The sequence below is a fragment of the Pristiophorus japonicus genome, chromosome 5, assembly GCF_044704955.1.
Source record: "Pristiophorus japonicus isolate sPriJap1 chromosome 5, sPriJap1.hap1, whole genome shotgun sequence".
Classification (NCBI taxonomy): Eukaryota; Metazoa; Chordata; class Chondrichthyes; family Pristiophoridae; genus Pristiophorus; species Pristiophorus japonicus.
Genome location: NC_091981.1, coordinates 77,654,731 through 77,679,761, shown reverse-complemented (window position 1 = coordinate 77,679,761; position 25,031 = coordinate 77,654,731).

The window sequence follows — 25,031 nt, the reverse complement described above, 5'->3', positions numbered from 1 at the left end:
GTGGCTAACAAGGGAAATTAGGGAAAGTGTTAAATCCGAGGAAGAGGCATATAAATTGGCCAGAAAAAGCAGCAAACCTGAGGACTGGGAGAAATTTAGAATTCAGCAGAGGAGGACTAAGGGATTAATTAGGAGGGAAAAAATAGAGTATGAGAGTAAGCTTGCAGGGAACATAAAAACTGACTGCAAAAGTTTCTATAGATATGTGAAGAGAAAAAGATTAGTGAAGACGAATGTAGGTCCCTTGCAGTCAGAATCAGGTGAATTCATAGTGGGGAACAAGGAAATGGCAGACCAATTGAACAAATACTTTGGTTCTGTCTTCACTAAGGAAGACACGAATAACCTCCCGAAAATACTAGGGGACCGAGGGTCTAGTGGGAAGGAGGAACTGAGGAGGAAATGGTGTTAGGGAAACTGATGGGACTGAAGGCCGATAAATCCCCAGGGCCTGATAGTCTGCATCCCAGAGTACTTAAGGAAGTGGCCCTAGAAATAGTGGATGCATTAGTGGTCACTTTCCAACAGTCTATCGACTCTGGATCAGTTCCTATGGACTGGAGGGTAGCTAATGTAATACCACTTTTTAAGAAAGGAGGGAGAGAGAAAACGGGGAATTACAGACTGGTTAGCCTGACATCAGTGGGGAAAATGTTGGAATCAATTATTAAAGATGAAATAGCAGCACATTTCGAAAGCAGTGATGGGATCGGCCATTAGAAAAAGCAAGCACTCTGTAAGGTTCTGCAAAACCAACCACAGAGACATGTGGCAGGGAGAATGGGAAGATGCCATATTTAAAATGACTAACTGCGGAGGATGATGGGACTCTGGCCACCCTGTACAGTAACAGACAGTGTTGCAGGGGCACAGAACCGGACGGGGGTGGAGCCAGCTACTGTAAGGGGGAAGAGTGTACATTCGGTTCTTCCAGGAAAATGGATACAAGGCAACTTTATATTTTAAAGGACATTTCTCCAGCTTTTCATGTGAAAACCTCACGGAAGAGGCAACATGTCCAGGCAAAATCTCCCCAGTAATACACAAGGCAACACAAAGGGTATCAGTTTGAATAATTAAACAAAGGCCCACGGGTCTGATGCAATCATTTTAGCCAGCCCAGTCAGAGAGGCACCTCTGTCGAGATAGTGAACAATTCACCCCATCAGCGAACGACAGGATACAGGAGGTATGGCTAATCTCCCATTCCAGACAGATGGATACACATCGAATTGCCATTCACACCCTTTTTTTTTATTCAAGGAAGACCCAAGACAATGGCATGCAGTTTTGGTGTGAAGATGAATGGACTATAAGAAAAGATTGCAAAAACACACAAGGAGGTTTTGGAGGTTGGAGGTTGGAGTCAGCTTTTGCATTGAGTTGTAGAATTGAGTTAAGAAGGTGGGAGTCAGTTTTCGTGGTGGTTGAGTTGAGTTAAAGGGGAGTTGAGTCAGCTCTTCACAGGGCCCTCGCTCTGGGGAAGGTGTGCTTAACTCCAGCAGCTTTTTGCTTAGGAGCCAACCGAGAGGCAAATAGAAGAAACCGACGCAACATCGAGGAGGAAAACCGAACCGACCAACAACGTAAAACCCACCCCAGAGGGACCCCGAGCTGGAATAAGTGCCCCCAGGACCCCGGAGGTGATAGGATTGTGAGTATAGCCCAAACCCCCTCACAGACCCAATTTAGGATAGGAATTGGTAGGAAGGGTGGGAGTGGGAGGTGGGGTTGTGTGTGGGTGGAATGTTTCAACCCCTTCCCTGTTGCGAGAATTTTTCGTGTTGTTGAGTGAGACTGTGCCATTACTGCTATTTACGACCTCTTCCTATGCCCTCAATATTTGTGTTTACTATTCTAAATAAACAACATTAGCCATTTTGCACTCTTACCCACTGTGTCTGGTGCCTCATTACTCACCCATCCTCATAGATCGCACGGACAGAACCTCAGGGGAGTGTGAATTCGAACCAACACCCCAAGCTCCCCTTACAATGGTGACCAAGAAGGGATGTGCGTTGAGTGAGGGTGAAGAGGCAGCCAGTCTTGGTGGAGAGGTGTATAAAATGGAGGGTAGGATTGCTAGGTATGTAACAGCAAGGATAAACTGCTCAAGGAAGTGGGTGCAGGCGCTGCTGAGGACTGAACGGCCTGAGAACACAGCAGCCAGGTGGACCCAGAGTAAAGATTATAAAAGATCAGTGGAAAAGGCAGTGTGGCTGATTTGCTTTCAGAAGCAAATACAGGTTTTGGACAGGCAGGTAGACGTCTTGCAGACAGAATTAGCTGAGCAGAGAGAGGAGCTAGTGAAGACCAGCAAAGAAAGGGAAAAGCTGGATCAGGATTTAAAGTGGGAGAGGCAGGAAAGAGAGAGAGATAGAGAAAGCTATCGCAACCACAGGGAGTACCTTCTGTCCCAGGTAACTGAGGGAAAAGGTTACGTCAGGGGACTGCAGGAGGAACTTGCCCAGGCTCAGAACCAGGGAAGGTTGGGAGAGGATAAGGTCTCCAGCTACAGGCTGCGCTTCAGGCGTGCCACAGCAGGGCAGAGGGGGATCATCGTTCCTTTCAGGAACAAATTGATCGGCTCACCCTGGCTCTGCCTGAAGCCAAAGCAGCCCTTGTTCTAGCCGGAGCAAAAGCTCTGGGAGTGCCCGAGACTCGAATCCCCACCCGGCCCGACACCAAAGCTCTGGCCCTAGCTGAGGCAAAAGCCCTTGGCTGGGCTGAAAGTCAGGCACCCAGTAAAGGAGTGGTGTGCCTTATCAGCCCAGCCGAGGTACGGAAGGGGGAGCATAGTGAAACAGGCTGTGGGGAGGAAGAATCCTACAGGCCCTCTCCCACAGCCCCATTGGGGATCCCGGAGGAGAGGCAGGGTGAAATGCTGGACAAGCCCCAATGTGCCCCATCAGACAGAGTAGATTCGGACCACCCACAGTGGGTCAGGCTGAGGGTCCCCTACAGAACCAGTACGTGGTTCCCCACAGTGCGACCCAGCTGTGGCAGATGGTGGCCCATGTGAATAAACTTACCCGAAAAGGAGACCCCTCTGTCCACTTTATGGAAGTAGAGCAGGTAGGAGACATAAATGACTGCGATGAGGCCGAACGGAGCAAACTGCTCCTGTTCTCACTGGACCCAGCCCTGTGTCAGGCTCTCTCTGCTGAGAGTAAGAGGGATCAGCGAACAGTGGCCGCTCTCCAGGAGGATATCCTGGAGGCCATGGGGTTGAACGACGGCTGTCCGTTTGACCGGGTACAGGCCACTGTCCAGAGACCCGGGGAGACCCCCGAGGCGTTCGCTGATCGACTGTGGCCAGTGTATGAGGAAGCCAGTGGGGGGAATTTGGACCGAATCCAGCTGGATGCACATCAACATGGTCGCTGGCTGCGTGCACTGGTGGCCAACAGCCTACCTGAGTTGCGTGCCCAGGCCAACCTGTGGTTCAATTTCAGAGACCCCCAAACCTGCTGAGGTGCTGAGGCAGCTGACCCTCTCTTTTCACAATGGCAGAATCGGGAGGGAGAAACCCACCAAGGGGAAGGTGTGTGAGATCCACCCCGGCTCTGATAAGAGAGAGTGGAGGCAAGAAGGGAATTGGCAGGCAGGCAGAGAGGTGGGTTGCTATGGTGTGGAGGGTGTCATGTGCAAGTGTGTCCTTCTGCCGTAGGAAGGAGTGGGTAAAGGCATCCTAGGGGCAGATTTCCTCAGCGGCCAGAAAATTCTGGTCGACCTGAGGAACCACTGTCTGTGGGGCACAGCTGACACCGGGGAGGGGGAAGGTACAGCAGTCATCCAGGGGAAGCAGGGGAAGGCTTCCCTCTGCACTGTAAAGCCGAAGGAGGGATATGACCTCGGCGCTCTGGTAGACAGCACCCCGATGATCCATCAGGCTTTTGTGCGGGCCAACCTGGCGGCATTTGCCAGGCATAAGCACGACTGTGGACGGGTAAATGGGGTCGAGGTCAGAGTAGATGGGGACCCCATGTCTAAGCCCCAGAAGCAGTATAATTTTCCCAGGGAGGCTGAGGCAGACCTAGAGGTCGCATTGGGATCTCTAGTAAGACAGGGAGTGTTGAGCCCAATAGCCACACATGTGAACTCTCCACTTTGGCCGGTTAGGAAACCGGACAATTCTTGGAGGGCCACAGTGGATTACCGAGTCCTCAATAAAAATATCCCTGCCTGTGTACCCACAGTGGCAGCCGTAGCCGACCTAATCGCAGCCATCCCCGCGTCCGCAGCCGTCTTTACGGTGCTGGACATCTCAAATGGGTTCTGGTCCATCCCACTGCAGCGAGAGGACCAGTACAAATTCACCTTTACATTCAAAGGACAGCAGTATACCTGGAACTGTCTTCCCCAGGGCTTCCACAACAGTCCGAGCATGTTTCATCAGTGTATGGCCAACCGCCTGAAAGAGTTCAGCAGACCCAGACAGCTAGTCCAGTATGTGGACGACCTGCTGCTATTCTCCGATTCGGAGGAAGAGCACGGTCCCCTGCTGGCAGAGCTGTTGGGACTGCTGCACGAGGGGGGTTTTAAAGTAAACCCTAAGAAGGCACAGATCGGCCAGGCAGAGGTAAAATTCCTGGGGCTGACTGTGCGGGCAGGGGAGAGAGCCATTGATGAGGCTAAGAGGAGGGCAGTTCAGGAGTTACTGGCTCCGACTACAGTTACAGGGGTGAGGTCGTTCCTGGATCTGACCGGTTACTGCAGGGACTTCATTGAGGATTATGCAGCCATTGCAGCCCCCCTACTCCGGCTCCTGCGCAAAGGCGTGGAGTGGGAGTGGGATGAGGACTGTGATGCAGCGTTTACCCACCTCAAGGGAGACCTGCAGAAAGCTCCAGCACCAGGAGCGGTAGATGAGGGCGAGGAATTTTTCCTGTAGGTAGCAGCCAGCGGGGATAGCTTAAGTGCTGTGCTGATGCAACAGTGGCACGGCCAGCTGAGGCCGGTGGTCTACTCCTCCAGGGTCCTCACTGAGGTTGAGAGGGGTTACTCAAACTGTGAAAGGCACCTGCTGGCCACCCACTGGGCTGTGAAGCGGTCGCAGGTGTTCACAGGAGTGTCCCCAATCACCCTCCTCACTCATCACACCCCCACTCAGATGCTGCTGGATGGGAGAATTAAGGATGGGACAGTGAGCAGCACACGTATTGCTCACTGGACCCTCCTGCTCTCACAGATGGATTTGAGAGTAAAAAGGATGTGTGAGCCCTGACTGGCAGCCAACATGCTGTACCCCGGGAAAGCCCACCGTTGCCCCGTTGAGGGGGTCTGGGACGTGGACATAGGGCTCCAGGCGGGGATCCATCCCCACGGCCGGGAGATCTATGTTGATGGGTCCAGCACGGTGGTGGCGGGGGAAAGGCTCACAGGGTGCGGGATTTATGATCCCCAGGCAGCCATTGCCAGGGCCATAAAGCTCCCAACCACCATGAGCGCCCAGCATGCTAAACTGTCGGCAGTCATGTATGTAGTCACCCACCCCGACGAATTCCCACGGCCCTATACTATCTTTTCAGATAGTATGTTCACCTGCAATGTCTGCACGGAGTACCTAGCCATCTGGTCCCGTCGCGGGAAAACATCTGCAGACGGTAAGCCCCTGGCCATAAAACCCCTACTGCAGCACATCATGCAGGCAGTAGGGACATTTGCATTCACAAAGTAAAGGCCCATTACAAACATGAGCCCAGGGCTGCAGGGAACCAAAAGGCAGATCAACTGGGCAAAGAGGGAGCCCGAACGGGAACCAAGTGGAACCCGCTCGAGGCAGGCCCCATAGCAGCTATCCGGGGCGGACAGGGGACACAAGGGAGCACAGGCTTTGGCCCTGGACCTCCAGCAGGTACAGGCGCGAGATCCCATCCTCAAGTCCGTCATGGACAAGGTTGAAGAAAAGGGAGAAAAGGTCGCAGGACCATACGGAGGCACAGGCATCCATGTTAGGGAGAAGATGTTGTTTAAAGGAGAGCAGTGGATAGATTCCCAGCAGCACCAGAGGGAGTTCCTTCAGCTGGCCCACGCAGGCCCTGGAGCTGGACACCCCGGACCGGAGGTCACATGGCAACAGGTGGAACAGGTTGGGTGGTGGCCCCAGCTCCGGGAAGACACTTGTGAATTTTGCGCGAACTGTCTTGTCTGTGCAATCAATAATCCAGATCCCCAGAAAAGAAAGGTGTCTCTAGGATACGCAAGGAGGGTAGAGGGACCATGGCAATCAATACAAATCGATTACATAGGGCCCTACCTGTGGCTAAGGGAGGGTACCGGTACTGCCTGGTTTTGGTAGACACTTTCACAAAGTGGGTTGAAGCCTTCCCTTGCCGAACAGCCACAGTAGCGGGGACCACCAGGATATTGGTTAGGGAGGAGTTCTCCAGATGGGGACTTCCACAGTGCGTGGAGTCCGACCGGGGGAGCCACTTCACGGGACAGGTCATGCAGGCAACCCTTAAGGTGCCGGGGGTTGAGGGGAAGTGGCACGTCACCTACAACCCCCAGTCCTCGGGGCTAGTGGAGCGTATGAATAGGAGTTTGAAATAAAAACTCAGGAAGGAGACTGGGGATTCCCCGCAGAGGTGGGCGGAGAGGTTGCCCCTGGTTTTGATGGGGATCCGGGCCAGCCAGTCGAAAAGCACGGGGTATTCTCCATACGAGCTCATGACTGGAAGAGCCATGCGAACCTCCACGCATGTACTTGCCCCGGTCCTGAGGGAAGATCAGGTAATCGAGGTGAATAGGGACCACTTTACCAAGCAGATTGGAGCACCTCAAGCAGATTCACTGGCAGGTGGCCACCAACATGGGGAAGCAGCATCAGACCAACCGATTGCTGCTGGAACCGAGCAAACACCACGAGTGGCAGGTGGGGAACCAGGTCATGGTCCGCAACTTTGCCAGGGTGGGAGCCTTTGAGCCACTTTTTATGGGGCCTTACAGCATTGTCGACAAGGCAAGCCTCATGGTATACGCGGTCAAGATGCCCGCCGGGTTAAATGGCTTCACATTAACCAATGTAAACTGTTTAACCCCAACAAGGCAAAACCTCGTGGGAAAGGGCAGCCCGGAGGGATAATCCCAACGGGAAGCCCAGGCCCCCAGCCCACCACTGCAGCCCCACCGATCCCACCACAAGGAGCTATGAGTTGCTTCACAGGTACAAACTACCCACAGATTTGGGACCCACAGGAAGGGGGATTCCCACCTTACATATGGGATGAGGACTCACCTCCACCTGTTAGGAGATCCGCTCGGACTCCGCAGCCTGTTTTACTTTCCCGAAAGGTACGAGGGCAACCTCTCCGCAGGGCAGGCAGCCAGTCACTGGACGTGACCCCGCAGCCAAGGTCTCCTGACGGGGCAGGGGTTGTACCGGAGACAGAGGCCGCCGACAGTGAGGAGCCTGTCGGGGCTAGCCTAGCCTTCGGTGCAGACAGCCCACAGCCTGCAGGAGAGAGGGTGGCAGCGGGTCCCAGCAGTGAGTGGTCCCTGGAAGAACGAGAGTCTCCTGACAGGGCAGGGGTTGTACCGGAGGAAGGGGCCGCCGACAGTGAGGAGCCTGTCGGGGATAGCCTAGCCTTCGGTGCAGACAGCCCAGAGCCTGCAGGAGAGAGGGTGGCGGCGGGTCCCAGCAGTGAGTGGTCCCAAGAAGAACTGAGGAAACGCTGTGAGAGTATCAGCTGCGAGTGGTTTCGGGTGGAACCCTTGTACAACCCAAAGCCCCCAGAGGATACAGGAGTCCCTGGCAGTGAGGAGCCTGCCGGGGGAATTTTCGTTGCTCCCGAGGGCAGTGAGCCATCCCTGGAGGGGGTGAGGGGCTGTACCAGCCCAGTAAGTGTAAAGTCCTGTCCCTGCAGTAGACTCACACGAGGCACATGCTAAAGTCAAGGTCACTCAGGACCTGCACCTTTATTTCACAGCTCTCAAATGCCACACTTGCCTGAGACCTGCCTTTATATACCTGTGTGGAACAGGTATGCAGTGTCTCCTGCAAGTGCACCCCTGGTGGTAAGGTATGCTTGTGGTTACAGGTCATATCTAGTTACAGTCATGTATAGCATGGTAAGATACAGTTATGTACAGTAATTTGAGATACATGACATCACCCTCCCCCAAGGTCTTATTGTCTTTATAGATTCAGTCTCTCAGGTGGTCTACGCTCTCACGTGGAGTGTCTTAGTTGTGGTTCAGTTGTTTGCCTTGGTGTCTGTTTTTTTTTCGGTGTGATTGCTGGTATCTCGCCTGGGCTGTCTGTTTCGTTCAGTATGATTGTTGGTATCTTGCCTGGGCTGTCTGTTGAGATTGCCCTTTCCTCAGGTTGTTCCCTCTAGACAGATGTGGTGTGAGTTCCACATTGTAGTCTGCCTCTGGTTCTACAGTGTTGTTGGTGAATTTACTTTTTACTTGGTCTACATGCCTCTGGCAGGTTTAACCATTGTCCATTTGTACCATCAGTAGCCTGTTTCCTTCCTTGCCTGTTACTGTCCCTGCAAGCTATTTGGGACCCCTGCCATAGTTTAGCACAAACACTTTGTCCCCTATCTCATTCCACCTCCCCCTCAAATTTCGGTCATGGTACTCAGTTAGCTTCCTGCGCTTTGCCTCAACGATTTCATGCATGTCTGGGAGGATTAACAAGAGCCTTGCCTTCAAGGTCCGTTTCATCAATAGTTGCGCGGGGGGAACCCCAGTCAGCGAATGCGGACGAGATCTGTATGCCAGCAGCAGTCGCGACAGGTGGCCCTGCAGAGTGGGACCTTGGATTTTGAGCATGCCTTGTTTAATGATTTGCACTGCTCGCTCCGCCTGGCCATTGGAGGCCGGCTTGAACGGTGCCGTCTTGACGTGATTTATACCGTGATCAACTATAAAATCTTGGAATTCTGCGCCGGTGAAGCACCGACCATTATCACTGACCAATATGTCAGGAATGTCGTGCGTTGCAAACATGGTTCCAAGGCTCTCCACAGTGGTGGAGGTGGTGCTCAAGTTTAAAATGGTGCATTCGATCCACTTTGAAAATGCATCAACGACTACGAGGAACATTTTTCCCATGAATGGGCCCGCATAGTCTACGTGCACCCGCGACCACGGTTTGGTGGGCCAGGCCAGGGACTCAGGGGGGCCTCCCTGGGGGCATTACTGAGTTGGGCACAAATGGTGCACCTTCGGACGCAGAGCTCCAAGTCCACATCAATGCCAGGCCACCAGATGTGGGATCTGGCTATGGCCTTCATGAGAACGATCCCCGGGTGCTCGCGGTGGAGCTCCCGGACAAACGCCTCTCTGCCTCACAGAGGCATAACTACTCAGCTGCCCCACATCAGGCAGTCTGCCTGTAGTGATAGTTCATGCATGCGCCTATGATCTCCTCGGGGCAGGCATCGCGAGCCTCTGCCCAGTCACCGGTTAAGACATATCTTTTGACTAAGGATAACGTGGGGTTGCTGGTCGTCCAGGCTCTGATTTGGCGAGCGTCATGGGCGAACCTGTGGACTCAAAGGCATTGATTGCCATGACTATCTCACAGTCCTGTTCGTCAGACCCTTCCGTGGTCGCCAGGGGTAGCCTGGTAGTCTGTGCCTGGTCTGTGCCTTATTGTGTAATCGTAAGAAGCCAGCATAAGTGCCCACCGTTGAATGCGCGCCGAGGTGTTGGCGTTTATTGCCTTGCTCTCGGATAGCAGGGACGTGAGGGGTTTCTAACGCGAACTTGGCCCCGAAAAGGTGCATCTTTTTGACACCGTACACGCACGCGAGTGCCTCCTTCTCCACCATATCGTACCCGCGCCCTGCCCGCGAAAGTGACCTGGAGGCATAAGCAATGGGTTGTAATTTACCCTCACTATTGACATACTGTAAAACGCACCCGACCCAGTACACTGACACATCACATGTAAGAACTAACTTTTTACCTGGATCAAAAAAAGCCAAAACACTGTTGGAACATAGAAGGTTGCATGCTTTATTGAAGGCGCATTCCTGGGCGTCCCCCAAAACCAATCGCACCCCTTTCTGAGGAGCACATGGAGAGGCTCCAGCAGCGTGCTCAAGTTCTGGATAAAGTTCCCAAAGTAATTGAGTAGCCTGAGAAAGGCGCGCAGTTCCGAGACATTCCGGGGCCTGGGTGCTCGACAAATTGCTTCTGTTTTGGATTCTGTTGGCCGGATTCCATCAGCGGCGATCCTTCTGCCCAGAAATTCAACCTCGGGCGCGAGAAGCAGACAATTGGATTTCTTAACTCTTAGGCCTACCCGATCCAACCGCTTTAGTACTTCCTCCAAATTGCGGAGGTGGGAGTCGGTGTCCCTGCCCGTGATGAGTCTGTCGCCTTGAAACACAACCGGCCCCAGGATGGACTTGAGCAGACTCTCCATGTTGCGCTGGAATATAGCAGCTGCTGACCTGATGCCGAATGGGCATCGATTGTACATGAAAAGGCCTAGATGTATGTTGATGGTGGTGAGTAGCTTAGACTCTTCGGTCAGTTCTTACGTCATATACGCAGATGTGAGATCTAGTTTTGAGAAAAGTTTACCTCCAGCCAATGTGGCAAATAAGTCCTGTAGGGAGACTCTGCTTATGGTAGATTTGTAATCCCCACAGATTCGTATGGATCCATCAGGCTTCATGACTGGGACGATGGGACTTGCCCAGTCGCTAAATTCCATGGGTGAGATAATACCTTCCCGCAGAAGCCTGTCCAGTTCATGTTCAATCTTTTCCCTCATCACATAGGGCACAGCTCTAGCCTTGTGATGGACCGGTCTAGCATCCTGTGTGATGTAGATTTTAACTTTAGCCCCTTTGAAGGTGCCCACATCTGGCTGAAAGAGATGTTCAAATCGACTTAGAACTGTTGAGCAGGAGGTCCGTTTCTCTGACGACATGGCGTGAACATCATCCCATTTCCAATTTAGTTTTGCCAGCCAGCTTCTCCCCAACAGTGCTGGGACATCTCCAGGGACAATCCACAGGGGAAGTCGGTTCACCGTCCCTTTGTATGTGGCTGAGAGCATGGCGCTGCCAAGGACTGGGACGATTTCTTTGGTATAGGTCCTTAGTTTGGTGTTGACCCTTGTGAGTTTTGGTCTGTTGCTTTTGTGTGGCCACAGCTGTTGAAATTGTTGAACGCTCATGAGAGATTGACTCGCTCCCGTATCCAGTTCCATGTTGACGGGTATCCCGTTGAGTAGGACTCTCATCGTTATTGGAGGCGTCTTGTTGTAACAACAGTGGCCATTGATCGTGTTGACCTGCTGTACCTCGGTGTCCCGGGCACTGTCCACACTGTCTTCTGATCCACTTTCTGACCCTTCCTATTTGTATACCAGCCGAGCTGCTATTTTTCTGCACATGCGGGCCAGATGCCCTGTATAGTTGCAGTTTCTGCAAACGGCATGCTGAAATCAACACCCCCTTGATGAGTGCCTTCCCCCACATTTCCAGCACAGACCGCTTCCATTGTTTCCGAAGGATGAGCTGCGTCTGGCTGATCTCTCTTGGGCTTCTCTCAGTTTGTAGTTGATTGCTCGCATTGTGGGTTGATGAGGTGTGAACGGCCGTTCATGTGGCCCTTGATGGTTTCTGGCGCCACTGCCTGCTGTTGAAGGACTGCTCTCCTGCCTTTGTCTGTGTGTGGGGGTAGCGGCTTGTTTCACGCTGTGAACCCCTTGTTCCGATGTTTTGTTAGTTGTTGTACCCACAGTATAGATCAACCTCGTTTCTTCTTCTCCTGCCAAGAATGTCTGTGCGACCAGTGCTGCTGCCTCTCGGGTCAAGTTCTTGGTCTCGATGAGCTTTCGGAATATGCCTGCGTGGCCTATTCCTTCAATAAAAAAAGTCTCTCAGTACTTCTCTCCTTACTTCATCGGGGAACTCACATAAAAAAGCCAGCCTCCGAAGTTCCGCCACAAAGTCGGGTATGCTCTGGCCCACACAGCGTCTGCAGTTGTAGAACCTGTGTCTGGCCATGTGTAGGCTGCTCGCTGGCTTCAGGTGGTCTCTTACCAGTGTGCTCAACTCTTCAAACGACTTGCTTGCTGGTTTCTCGGGTGCCAGCAGATCCTTCATTAAAGCGTATGTTTTCGAGCCACAGCTGGTCAAGAGATGGGCTCTTCTCTTGTCTGCCTTATCGTCGCCCAACCAGTCTTTGGTTCCAAAGCTTTGCTGGAGCCTTTCTATAAAGTCCTCCCAATTATCTCTAGCATTGTATTTTTTATCTGAGCCGTTGGTCGCCATTCTGTGGATTCTGTGATCCCGTAACTCGTCGCCATTGTAAAGTCCTGTCCCTGCAGTACAGACTCACACAAGGCACATGCTGAAGTCAGGGTCACTCAGGACCTGCACCTTTATTTCACAGCTCTTGAATGCCACACTTGGAACTGAGACCTGCCTTTATATACCTGTGTGGAACAGGTATGCAGTGTCTCCTGCAAGTGCACCCCTGATGGTAAGGTATGCTTGTAGTTACAGGTCATATCTAGTTACAGTCATGTATAGCATGGTAAGATACAGTTATGTACAGTAGTGCGAGATACATGACAGTAAGCACCACCCGAAGCAGGGGAGACAGAGGGGCCGCGGAGGTCGGTCCGGCCCAAGAGGCCAAAGGAGAGGTGGTCTCCCCGCTACATTCCCCTGCATAAAAGGAAAACCAAGGAGCGTCCCAGGGATTAGCACAGCCACCCGGGAAGAGTGGCAAGCAGGTTAAAAAGGAGAGCAGTAGGTGTGTACAGATATATATAAAGATTTCTCTGGTGTAGTGGGGCTAAGGTGGCCTCTGCAATATAGGGATTATAACAGTGAGGCTTTTGAGCCAATAAGATAGGGAGCCTGGACTTCTTTTTTTCTCTCACTTCTTCTTTTTTGTAAGGTTTGTTTATTGTTTCAAGTGTTTATTAGTTGAAATCCCTTGACTTCCACAGTAAAATTGCGGTTTTGGCCCAACTGATAGGCACACACTGTTTAAACCAGTGCAGGGGTACTGTGAGGTGTAGACCGAGTGGAAAATAGGGAAGGGATGAGCCAGGGGGCTCAGGGTTTTGAACCAAATGAGGTTTTGTCTTTCAGAAGAGGAACCAGGCTTGAGGAAAATCCTGCTCCTGTGCACCTACATCAGAATGTGCATCGGCTACCGGGGAGAGACTGAAGAAGCCATTATTTTTGGATGCTCAGGGGGGGCAGGCACCGACTGTCACCACAGGAGAAGGGACACCAGGGGTAGAGGGGACCACAATATATACCCAGAGGGGAAGGTGGCCAGGGTGGTTGGGCTCCAATTCCACTGGATACTCCAGCCACCCCGGGGTCACGTATGGGGAAGCATCAGTCTCCTGCCCCAGCATTGAGGTGACCGCATCCTGGGTTAGGGTAGTGGTTGGGAAGAAGGTTCGCCTGACCTGTAAGGGGCACATCTCAGTGGGAAGGTGGTGGTGGCTCAGGAAGCTGAACAAGGACATGGGAAACCCAACAGCATATTGGGAGAGACTGGACAATAGCACCTACCGGACCATCACGGGCACCCAGGGGGGAGTGATTGTGTGTTGGGATAAATGGTGGGAGGCAGAGTTAAGAGTGTATGTGTGCATGTGGGGATCAGAGAAGATATGCCCAGCAGGCATCTCCATAGCGTTCTCCCGACAGTGGCGGGATGAAGGGGAGGGGATGGGATGGGACCGGAGCATGGTCGCATGCATAGTAAGCCACCCCAGCTCCATCCACGCCATCGAGTTAAGCGCACACCCCAGACAGCCCCTGCCCACAGCCCCAACCGAACCAACTAACACGGACAGATGCCCTACCACTACCCAGGGACCAGAGAATGGTTTGGTTTTGGTTCCCATGGACAAGCTGCTATACCGGGGGGTCCACTACTCCGTGGCCTCCCTCATCCTAAACCTTACCGAGGTGCACCTACCTGAGTGGTGCCCAAAAGAGACAGAACGCCTCTACCAGGCTCTCCTTTGAGAAATGTTCAGGACATTCTATGAACTCAATTTTGGCTATTTGAATAAGACTTTGCTGTACAGTCTACAACCCAGAGACAACGTCAACCCGAAAAAACACAGAAGAGGGATCTGGAATGATGCTTTTACCGGTTTCAACACCGGGGCATCAATGATTAATAGCATGGACAATTATGTAGCACATGTCGGATACCACATTCCATTTTTACCAGAGCACCTGACAGATCTGTTCAAAGCAGCACAAAAATCCCAGAAACATTATTTCACCCTACAACAAAAAAACAATAAAAGTAGGAGCACAGATAGCTGACTTAAATTCAAGGCCCTGGTGGGATTGGGGGTTGGACGTAGAGGTCCCGGCCTGGGATCACATCCTCTCTCACGCCCTGGTAGTGGCACAGCTGATCATCGTAGCCGATTTGCTGGCGATCCACTGCCAGCTTAAGAGAAAGGGCCGTCGTTTAAAAATTGAGAAAGCTATGTGGGAGGCCAAGTTAAAGGCTAAACGAAAAGGGAGGGCTACCAAAATCTATGCAGTTTGACGGGACTGATTGTACGAGCCAAATGTATTGCATTGTAAAGAAAAGTCTGTGCCTTGTAAAAGATCCGTACCTCCCTATCTGTAACACTATGATGTGTGATACTATGTACTATTATGATTTTGGCGAAGGGTATTGGTTGAGAAGCATTTTTACATTTTCAGTATTGTATTGATTCCAAATGTATGAATACAATTGGTGTATTTTAATGTTTTATCGTGGGTTTAGGTAAGATTTGGGGAAGATTGGCTCTGTGAGAGGGAAAAGGTTTTGCTTCACATTTTGAAAACACCCTGAGACAGAGTGTTTTAACGGGGGACTGTAAGGTTCTGCAAAACCAACCACGGAGACATGTGGCAGGGAGAATGGGAAGATGCCATATTTAAAATGATCAACTGCAGTAAACCGCGGAGGATGATGGGACTCTGGCACCCTGTACAGTAACAGACAGTGTTGCAGGGGCACGGGACCAGACGGGGGATGAGCCAGCTACCGTAAGGGGGAAGAGTATATATTCGGTTCTTCCAGGAAAATGGATACAAGGCAACTTTATATTTTAAAAGAACATTTCTCCAGCTTTTCGTGTAAAACCCTCACAGAAGAGGCAAAATGTCCAGGCAAAATCTCCCCAGTAATGCACAAGGCAACACAAAGGGTATCAGTTTGAATAATTAAACAAAGGCCCACAGGCCTGATGCAATCATTTTGGCCAGCCCAGACAGAGTGGCACCTCTGTCGAGATAGTGAATAATCGTCTTCATTCACCCCATCAGCGAGCGACAGGATACAGGAGGTGTAGCTAATCTCCCATTCCAGACAGATCGATACACATCGAACTGCCATTCACACCCCATTTTATTCAAGGAAGACCCAAGACAATGGCATGCAGTTTTGGCGCGAAGATGAATGGACTATAAGAAAAGGCTGCAAAAACACACAAGGCGGTTTTTGAGGTTGGAGGTTGGAGGTTGGAGTCAGCTTTTGCATTGAGTTGTAGAATTGAGTTAAGAAGGTGGGAGTCAGTTTTCGTGGTGGTTGAGTTGAGTTAAAGGGGAGTTGAGTCAGCTTTTCACAGGGCCCTCGCTCTGGGGAAGGTGTGCTTAACTCCAGCAGCTTTTTGCCTAGGAGCCAACCAAGAGGCAAATAGAAGAAACCGACGCAACATCGAGGAGGAAAACCGAACCGACCAACAACGTAAAACCCACCCCAGAGGGACCCTGAGCTGAAATAAGTGCCCCCAGAACTCCGGAGGTGATAGGATTGTGAGTATAGCCCAAACCCCCTCACACACTCAATTTAGGATAGGAATTGGTAAGAAGGGTGGAAGTGGGAGGTGTGGTTGTGTGTGGGTGGAATGTTTCAACCTCTTATCTTCCCCTTCCCTCTTGCGAGAATTTTTCGTGTTGTTGAGTGAGATTGTACCATTATTACTAATTACGACCTCTTCCTATGCCCTTTATCTTTGTGTTTACTATTCTAAATAAACAACATTAGCCATTTTGCACTCTTACCCACTGTGTCTGGTGCCTTGTTACTCACCCATCCTCATAAATTGCAAGTACAGAACCTCAACGGAGTGTGGATTCGAACCCACACCCCAAGCTCCCCTTACGCAGAGTACTTAAGGAAGTGGCCCTAGAAATAGTAGATGCATTGGTGGTCATTTTCCAATATTCCATGGACTCTGAATCAGTACCTATGGATTGGAGGGTGTCATGTATGTAACCAGCATACTACTGTAACCCTTATACAATTGTAACCCTCATGTAACCACTACGTACTGTAAATACTTACTAGAAATGCACACCTTGACCACAGGGGATGTACTTGTGGGAGACACTCATTACCTGGAGATTCAGGTATATAATGGGAGGTACCTTGCAGGGCCAGACTCCTTGGTCCAGGTAATAAAGGTGAAGGTCACAGAGTGACTGTGTCTGCAGTACATGCCTCGTGTGATTGTGTTTAAGAGTTAAGGATTCAATACCTGGCGATGGGAAATGGGAATCACTGAACCCAGAGGATGGCCACCGGTAGCTCAGAGGAACGTTACTGTGTGGGTGAAGACTGGGACGATTTTGCGGAGAGACTCCAGCAGACCTTTGTCACAAAGGACTGGCTGTGAGAGGATGCAGCTGACAAGTGGAGGGCGCATCTACTAACAAGCTGCGGGACAAAAATGTACGCGCTGATGAAGGACCTGCTAGCAAGTCGACAAGTCTTTTGAAGAGCTCAGCCAGCTGATCAGCGAACACTTAAAACCGGCGAGCTGCATACACATGGCCCGGCACCGGTTCTACACACACCGACGTCAGGAAGGGCAAAATATCTCGGACTTCGTGGCAGACTTGCAGCGCTTGGCCAGCCTCTGTAAGTTCTCAGATGCCTGCAGCGGGGAGATGTTAAGGGATTTTTTCATTGAGGGCATTAGCCATGCCGGGATCTTCAGGAAGTTCATAGAGACTAAGGACTTAACTCTAGAAGGGGCAGCATTGATAGCTCAAACTTTCATAGACGGGGAAGAAGAGACCAAGCTAATTTACGCGAGTAGTCCTGGGTCCATCGTGGCGATGGACCAAGGAATTAACGTGATAAACGCGACTCAAGATCTCGCAGTCAGGCAAAGGCATTTTGAAACTGCAGCAGTCAGACAAAGGCATTTTGAAACTGCCCAAGCTGAAACCGATTCTAAGGTGGGTCCCCGACAGGGACAATGGAGAGGGGAGCGGCAATTCACGCCATCAAGGGGACCATTAACACCCACCATCAGAGTGTTTAGAAACAACCAAGGGAACAATCAGAGAGGAATGCCTGCTAACAGTCCTTTTGTGAACAACGATCTCAGCCAATGCTGGAGATGCGGGGGCAGACATTATGCGAAAAGCTGCAAATTTCAGCAGTTCGTCTGTAGGAATCGTAATGCCAATCTATGAAACAGAGGAACCAGGTGTTGGCTTGCAGTGCAGGACAATGTCTGGGGTAAAGCCATGGATGCTGAAGTTCAGCGGGTTCATGTGGCTGATGTCCACAGCTCATACACCAAAACGCCACACATGATGATGAAAGTTTTATTGAATGGCATGGAGCTGGACATGGGAGCTAGCCAGTCCCTCATGAGTGCACAACAATTTGAGAAAGTATGGGCACACAGAGCTAGCAGGCCCAAACTGGAACGAATGAATACGCAGCTACGGACGTACACCCAAGAGATCATTCCAGTGCTAGACAGTGCGAACGTGGTGGTAACACACAATGGGTCACAGAACCGGCTGCCACTCTGGATTGTTCTGGGAAATGTCCCCGTGCTTTTGGGAAGGAGCTGAGATGAACTGGAAATGGGGGGATGTGCACGCCATTTCATCTGTGGAGCGAAGCTCATGCTCACAGGTACTACAAAAATTCGGGTCACTGTTTCAACCCGGTGTCGGAACGTTCAAGGGCACAAAAGTAGTTATACGCATTACCCCGGACGCCAGACCAGTGCACCACAAAACCAGAGCGGTGCCGTACGTGATGCGTGAGAAAATTGAGAGTGAACTGGACAGGCTGCTCAGAGAGGGCATAATTTCGCCCGTTGAATTCAGTGACTGGGCAAGTCCCATTGTTCCTGTCCTTAAAGCGGACGGCTCGATTAGGATCTGCGGTGACTACAAAGCCACCATCAACCGGGTGTCCCTGCAGGACCAATACCCGCTCCCGAGGGCAGAGGACCTTTCTGCCACGTTGGCAGGTGGCAAGCTGTTCACTAAATTGGACCTCACTTCGGCCTACATGACTCAGGAACTGGCTGAAGAATCCAAGCTTCTGACCACAAGGGTTTATTCATCTACAATAGGTGTCCTTTTGGCATCCGTTCGGCGGCCGCCATCTTTCAGAGAAACATGGAAAGCTTGCTGAAATTCATTCCCGGACGACATCCTAATAACGGGTCGAGACACCGAGGAACACCTCCACAACCTGGAGGAGGTGCTACGCCGACTGGACCGGGTAGGCTTCCAGTTGAAGAAGGCCAAGTGTGTGTTTTTGGCCCCAGAGGTCGAGTTTTTGGGCAGGAGGGTTGCCGCAGATGGGATCCGGCCTTCCGAATCCAAAACGGAGGCGATCCGTCGTGCCCGGCAACACATCGGAGTTGTGATCGTTCCTGGGATTTTTGAACTATTTTGGGAACTTCCTACCGAACTTAAGCACATCGTTGGAGCCGTTACACGTGCTCCTGCGTAAGGGTTGCGAATGGTTTTGGGGGGGCTGTCAAGAACGGGCTTTCAACAGGGCGCGGAACCTGCTTTGTTCTAACAAACTATTAATGTTGTATGACCCCTGTAAGAAACTAGTTTTAACATGTGATGCATCATCATATGGGGTTGAGTGTGTGTTGCAGCAGGGTAATGGAGACGGATAACTACAACCGGAGGCTTATGCCTCCAGGTCGCTCTCCCAGGCAGAGCATGGGTCGAAAAGGAAGCACTCGCTTGCGTTTATGGTGTGGAAAAAAATGCACCAATACCTTTTCGGCAGACCGTTCGAGTTAGAAATGGACCACAAGCTGTTAACTTCTCTGTTGGCCGACAGCAAGGCGGTCAATGCAAATGCGTCAGCTCACATACAGTGATGGGCTCTCACGCTGGCTGCGTATGACTACACCATACGGCACCGGCCAGGCACCGAAAACTGTGCTGACACGCTCAGCAGGCTTCCCCTAGCCACTATCGAGGGGGCGGCAGAGCAAAGCGCTGAGATGGTCATGGCTGTTGAGGCTTTTGACACCGCAGGTTCCCCAATCACAGCCCGCCAGATCAAACTCAGGACCAACAGGGACCCCCTCCTATCCATGATAAAGAAATGTGTCCTGACGGGGGATTGGGCGCCCACGCACGTGGCGTGCCCTGAGGAGGTCAGACCGTTTTAGAAATGGATGGATGAGCTCTCCATCGAAGCCGACTGCCTGCTAATGGGGCAGTTGAGTGGTCATGCCCCAGAAGGGGAGGGAAGCATTCATCAGGGAACTCCACAACGAGCACCCTGGCATCGTGTTAATGAAGGCCATTGCCCGGTCACATGTATGGTGGCCGGGGATTGACTTAGACCTAGAACACTGGGTTCGCAGGTGCACAACGTGTTACCAGCTGGGCAATGCCCCCAGGGAGGCCCCGCTCAGCCCGGGGCCCTGGCCCACCAAGCCTTGGTCACAATCATGTGGACTATGCGGGCCCGTTCATGGGAAAAATGTTCTTGATAATTGTCGATGCATACTCGAAATGGATCGAGTGCATCATATTAAACTCGTGCACGACATCCATCACCGTGGAGAGCCTGTGCATGGTTTTCGCGACCCACGGCTTACCGGATATTCTAGTCAGCGACAATGGCCCGTGTTTCACCAGCCATGAATTCCAGGAGTTTATGTCGGGTAATGGCATCAAACATGTCCGGACAGCGCCGTTCAAGCCGGCTTCCAATGGCCAGGCGGAACATGCGGTCCAAGTCATAAAGCAAGGCATGCTCCGCATCCAAGGACCCTCTCTGCAGTACCGCCTATCGCGCCTCCTGCTGGCCTATAGGTCCCGGCCGCACTCGCTCACGGGAATTCCGGAACTCCTCATGAAACGTACGCTCAAAACGCGGCTGTCCCTCATCCACCCAACCCTGACAGACATTGTTGAGGGCAAGTGCCAGTCCCAAACCGAGTGTCATGATCGTAACTCAAGGGAGAGGTGTATAGAAATGGATGATCCGGTATTTGTACTTAACCATGCATTGGGACCCAAGTGGCTGGAGGGCACCGTAATTGGTAAAGAGGGAAACAGGGTCATAGTGGTCAGACTCAATAATGGGCAGATATGCCGCAAACACTTGGACCAAGTAAAGAAAAGGTTCAGCATAGACACCGATGAACATGAAGAAGAGCATGAGATGTCAACCACACCACTGCCAGTGGACGAGCAACAAGGACAATCACCAGCATGCACAGTCGCTGCGGCCAGCCTGGACAGGCCGGAATCATCTCAGGTGACAGAAACGCATGCCAAGGCTCAGCCACCAGAGCCTCAACTGCGGCGCTCCACGAGAGAGCGTAGACCACCCGATAGACTTAACCTTTGAATAAAAAAGACATGAGGGGGGAGGTGATGTCATGTATGTAGCCAGCATATTACTGTAACCCTCATGTAACCACTACATACTGTACATACTTACTAGAAATGCACACCTTGACCACAGGGGGTGTACTTGTGGGAGACACTCCTTACCTGGAGATTCAGGTATATAAGGGGAGGTCCCTCGCAGGGCCAGACTCCTTGGTCCAGGTCATAAAGGTGAAGGTCACAGAGTGACTATGTCTGCAGTACATGCCTCGTGTGATTATGTTTAAGAGTTAAGGACTCAACAGAGGGTAGCTAATGTAACCCCACTTTTTAAAAAAGGAGGGAGAGAGAAAACAAGGAATTATAGACCAGTTAGCCTGACATCGGTGGTGGGGAAAAAGCTTGAATCATTTATTAATGATGTAATAGTAGCACATTTGGAAAGCAGTAACAGGATCAGTCCAAGTCAGCATGGATTTATGAAAGGGAAATCATGCTTGACAAATCTTCTAGAGTTTTTTGAGGATGTAACTAGTAGAGTGGATAAGGGAGAACCAGTGGATGTGGTGTATTTGGACTTTCAAAAGGCTTTTGACAAGGTCCCACACAAGAGATTAATGTACAAAATTAAGACACATGGTATTGGGGGTAATGTATTGACGTGGATAGAGAACTGGTTGGCAGACAGGAAGCAAAAAGTAGGGATAAACGGGTCCTTTTCAGAATGGCAGGCAGTGACTAGTGGGGTGCCGCAAGGTTCAGTGCTGGGACCCACCTATTTACAATATACATTAATGATTTAGACGAAGGAATTGAATGTAATATCTCCAAGTTTGCGGATGACACTAAGTTGGGTGGCAGTATGAGCTGTGAGGAGGATGCTAAGAGGCTGCAGGGTGACTTGGATAGGTTAGATGAATGGGCAAATGCATGACAGATGCAGTATAATGTGGATAAATGTGAGGTTATCCACTTTGGTGGCAAAAACAGGAAGGCAGATTATTATCTGAATGGTGACAGATTAGGAAAAGGGGAGGTGCAACGAGACCTGGGTGTCATGGTATATCAGTCACTGAAGGTAGGCATGCAGGTACAGCAGGCGGTGAAGAAAACAAATGGCATGTTGGCCTTCATAGTGAGAGGATTTGAGTATAGAAGCAGTTGTACAGGGCCTTGGTGAGACCACACCTTGAGTATTGTGTGTAGTTTTGGTCTCCTAATCTGAGGAAGGACGTTCTTGCTATTGAGGGAATGCAACGAAGGTTCACCAGACTAATTCCCGGGATGGCAGGACTGACATATGAAGAAAGATTGGATCGGCTAGGCTTATACTCACTGGAGTTTCGAAGAATGAGAGGGGATCTAATAGAAACAGATAAAATTATGATGGGACTGGACAGGAGAATGTTGCCGATGTTGTGGAAGTCCAGAACCAGGGGTCACAGTCTAAGGATAAGGGGTAAGCCACATAGGACCGAGATGAGGAGAAACTTTTTCACCCAGAGACTGGTGAACCTGTGGAATTCTCTACCACAGAAAGTTGTTGAGTCAAGTTCGCTGGATATATTCAAGAGGGAGTTGGATGTGGCCCTACGGCTAAGGGGATCAGGGGGTATGGAGAGAAGGCGGGAGTGGGGTACTGAAGTTGCATGATCAGCCATGATCATATTAAATGCCGGTGCAGGCTTGAAGTGCCGAATAGCCTGCTCCTGCACCTATTTTCTATCTTTCTATGTTTCTATGTCACATAATGCCTGTCACTTTAAACTGCTACAGAACTTTAAATCCTGCAATTGCCTGAGATTACCCAGACCCTATCAGGAGAGCTCCCAATCTTAGATGATTCTAATACCTGGACCATCCCATAATATTTTAACAAGGCTGATCCTGAAAACTGCAGGAGGAAGAAATGCTCAGCATGCTGTCATAGCGGGTATTGTACATTACATCTGCCCAATTGGAAAATCCGGGCTATTGTGTGCAAAATAGCATAAAATATTGCAGTAAACCCATCAGGCCATTTTGCTTTCTCTTTCTTCCATAGAGAGCCAAAACCCTGGATTTATCTTCAAAATATCTACTGTTCCTGCATTAGTGTATCAATAGCAAAATATAATGGTGGTTACAATTCAGCAAAGGCTGCAAAGTTAAATTTTAAGGAAAACATTGATACAAAGTTGGTATCCTTTATTATAAGAATTAATTTTTCATCCCCTAAAGATGTCAAAGTACTGTCAGACAGGAAAGGCATTCTTCATGGACATTATACAAGACACTTCCTCAATTAATGTGTGTGGTGATTAATTGCCTTTTGATTCATTTGGCAATTGTAATAGCATAAATTTTATGAAGTGAAAATTAAACATTTCCCTACCATAGCTAACTAAAGAAGTTAAGGATAGTATTAGATTAAAAAAAGGCTTATAATGTTGCAAAGGTTACTAGTAAGCCTTAGGACTGGGAAGGCTTTAGAAACCAGCAAATGTTGATCAAAAAAATTGATAAAAAAGAAGAAAATAGAATGAGAGTAAATTAGCAAGAAATCTAAAAGCAGATTGTAAGAGCTTCTACAAATATGTAAAAAGGAAGAGAATAGCAAAAGTAAACATTGGTCCCTTCGAGGCTGAGACAGGAGAAATTATAATGGGAAATAAGGAAATAGCAGAGACTTCAAACAAATATTTGTTTTATCTGTTCTCACAGTGGAAGACAGAAAAAGCATACCAAAAATAATGGGGAACCAAGGGGCTAATGAGAGTGAGGAACTTAAAGTAATTAATATCAGAAGAGAAAAAGTACTTGAGAAACTATTGGGACTAAAAGCCGACAAATCCCCTGGACTTTGATGGCCTACTATCCTTGCATTCTACAAGAGGTGGCTGCAGAGATAGTGGATGCACAACAGGAAGAAGCCCCCAGCATCGCTATTTAAAGGGATCATTAACAACAACTTGCTCAGTTTTACTGGCTCTGTCTAAGTTTCTGCAACTTCTTACAGATTTCTTAACCATTTAAATGTACTGAGGTCACGGTAAGTGTTGCTGCACAGGAGTGTTGCTGCAAATGGCGAAAGCCTTGATTCTCATTTAAAGGCTTCTTCTCACACCACTTGCTCACAGTCATGGGGACTTGACTTGCAATCCCACTCGCGCTAGAGTATCTTTGGGAAAGGGAGTGGAGGCAGCGAAGAAGAGGAGAAGATGCTCACCGAGGGAAGAGGAGAAAAGCCAGGAGGTCTCTCAGCAGGAGAACTTACCCACTTAGAGCCTTCCTAGAGCACTTTTCTTACCTCCACTTAAGCGCGTAGCAGTGTATTAGGAGGCTCCACTTCACTAAGAGGTAGTCACAGAACTTTGCCACCTCCTGCAACCAGACCTGCAGTCTCAGAGCAGGGTGAACACATCGCTGCCAGTAGTCCCAAGGTCACCGTCGCCTTCAATTTCTTGCCAGCAGATCCTTCCAGTCTACAGCAGGAGACATAGCTAACATCTCACAGTTCGTCATTCATTATTGCATCCGGGAGGAGACACCAATGACAGCAATGAGGAGACACCAGGAGAAGGGACTTCATTGATGTATGTGCAGTCGATGGTGCCCTGCACTATGGGGAAGCCCGCTATCCTGGAAAAGTCACATGATTGCTCAATCTGCTTCTCTCTGCTCAGAGAGGGCTTCCCGCCCTCCCCTCACCACAACTCTACCCTTGTGCCTTCCTCATTTCACACACTCAAGAAATCCAGCCTGCCCAGTCAGTGTGTGACCAAGAAGAGGGGAGAAGGGAGGAGGAAGAAGGAGGAGGAGGAGGAAAAAGAGGAGGAGGAGGAGGAGGAAGAAGAAGATGAATAATACTGCTACTACTAATAATAATAATAATAATTCGACACTTCCAGTCACAAGCTCCTCAAGGTTGACCAGCAAAACCATTTGCAGTAGACCCCACTGAAATTCAGCAACCTTTCAACAGCCATGTTGCAGCCACTGGGGTAGCACTGCATGACATCAGTCACAAACGGAATGCATAAGGGTGATGAGTTAATTTCTTGATGTCATTTTGGATGGATAGATGTGTAAAGTTAGATTGGAAAGTTTGCTTTGTAGTGACTTTTATTTCATCATTGTGGCCAAGAGGACGCTGTCAGTAACAGAGGGGAGGGACGGTGTGTGACTACTGTTGAAAGGGGAATTGGGGTTGTGGTCACTGGGATAGCAGGGGGATGATTCCATCCCGGATATCCCAGCCAGAAAGGGGCTGTGTGGGTTGCATCATTCCTTCTGCTTCCTCCTCTTCTGCATCTTCCTCTTCCCTCTGCAAGTAGCTGCTGGAAATCTGAAATAAAAATATAAAATGCTGGAAATACTCAGCAGGTCAAGCAGCATCTTGACCTGAGACATGAACTCGGTTTCTCTCTCCACAGATGCTGCCTGACCTGTTGA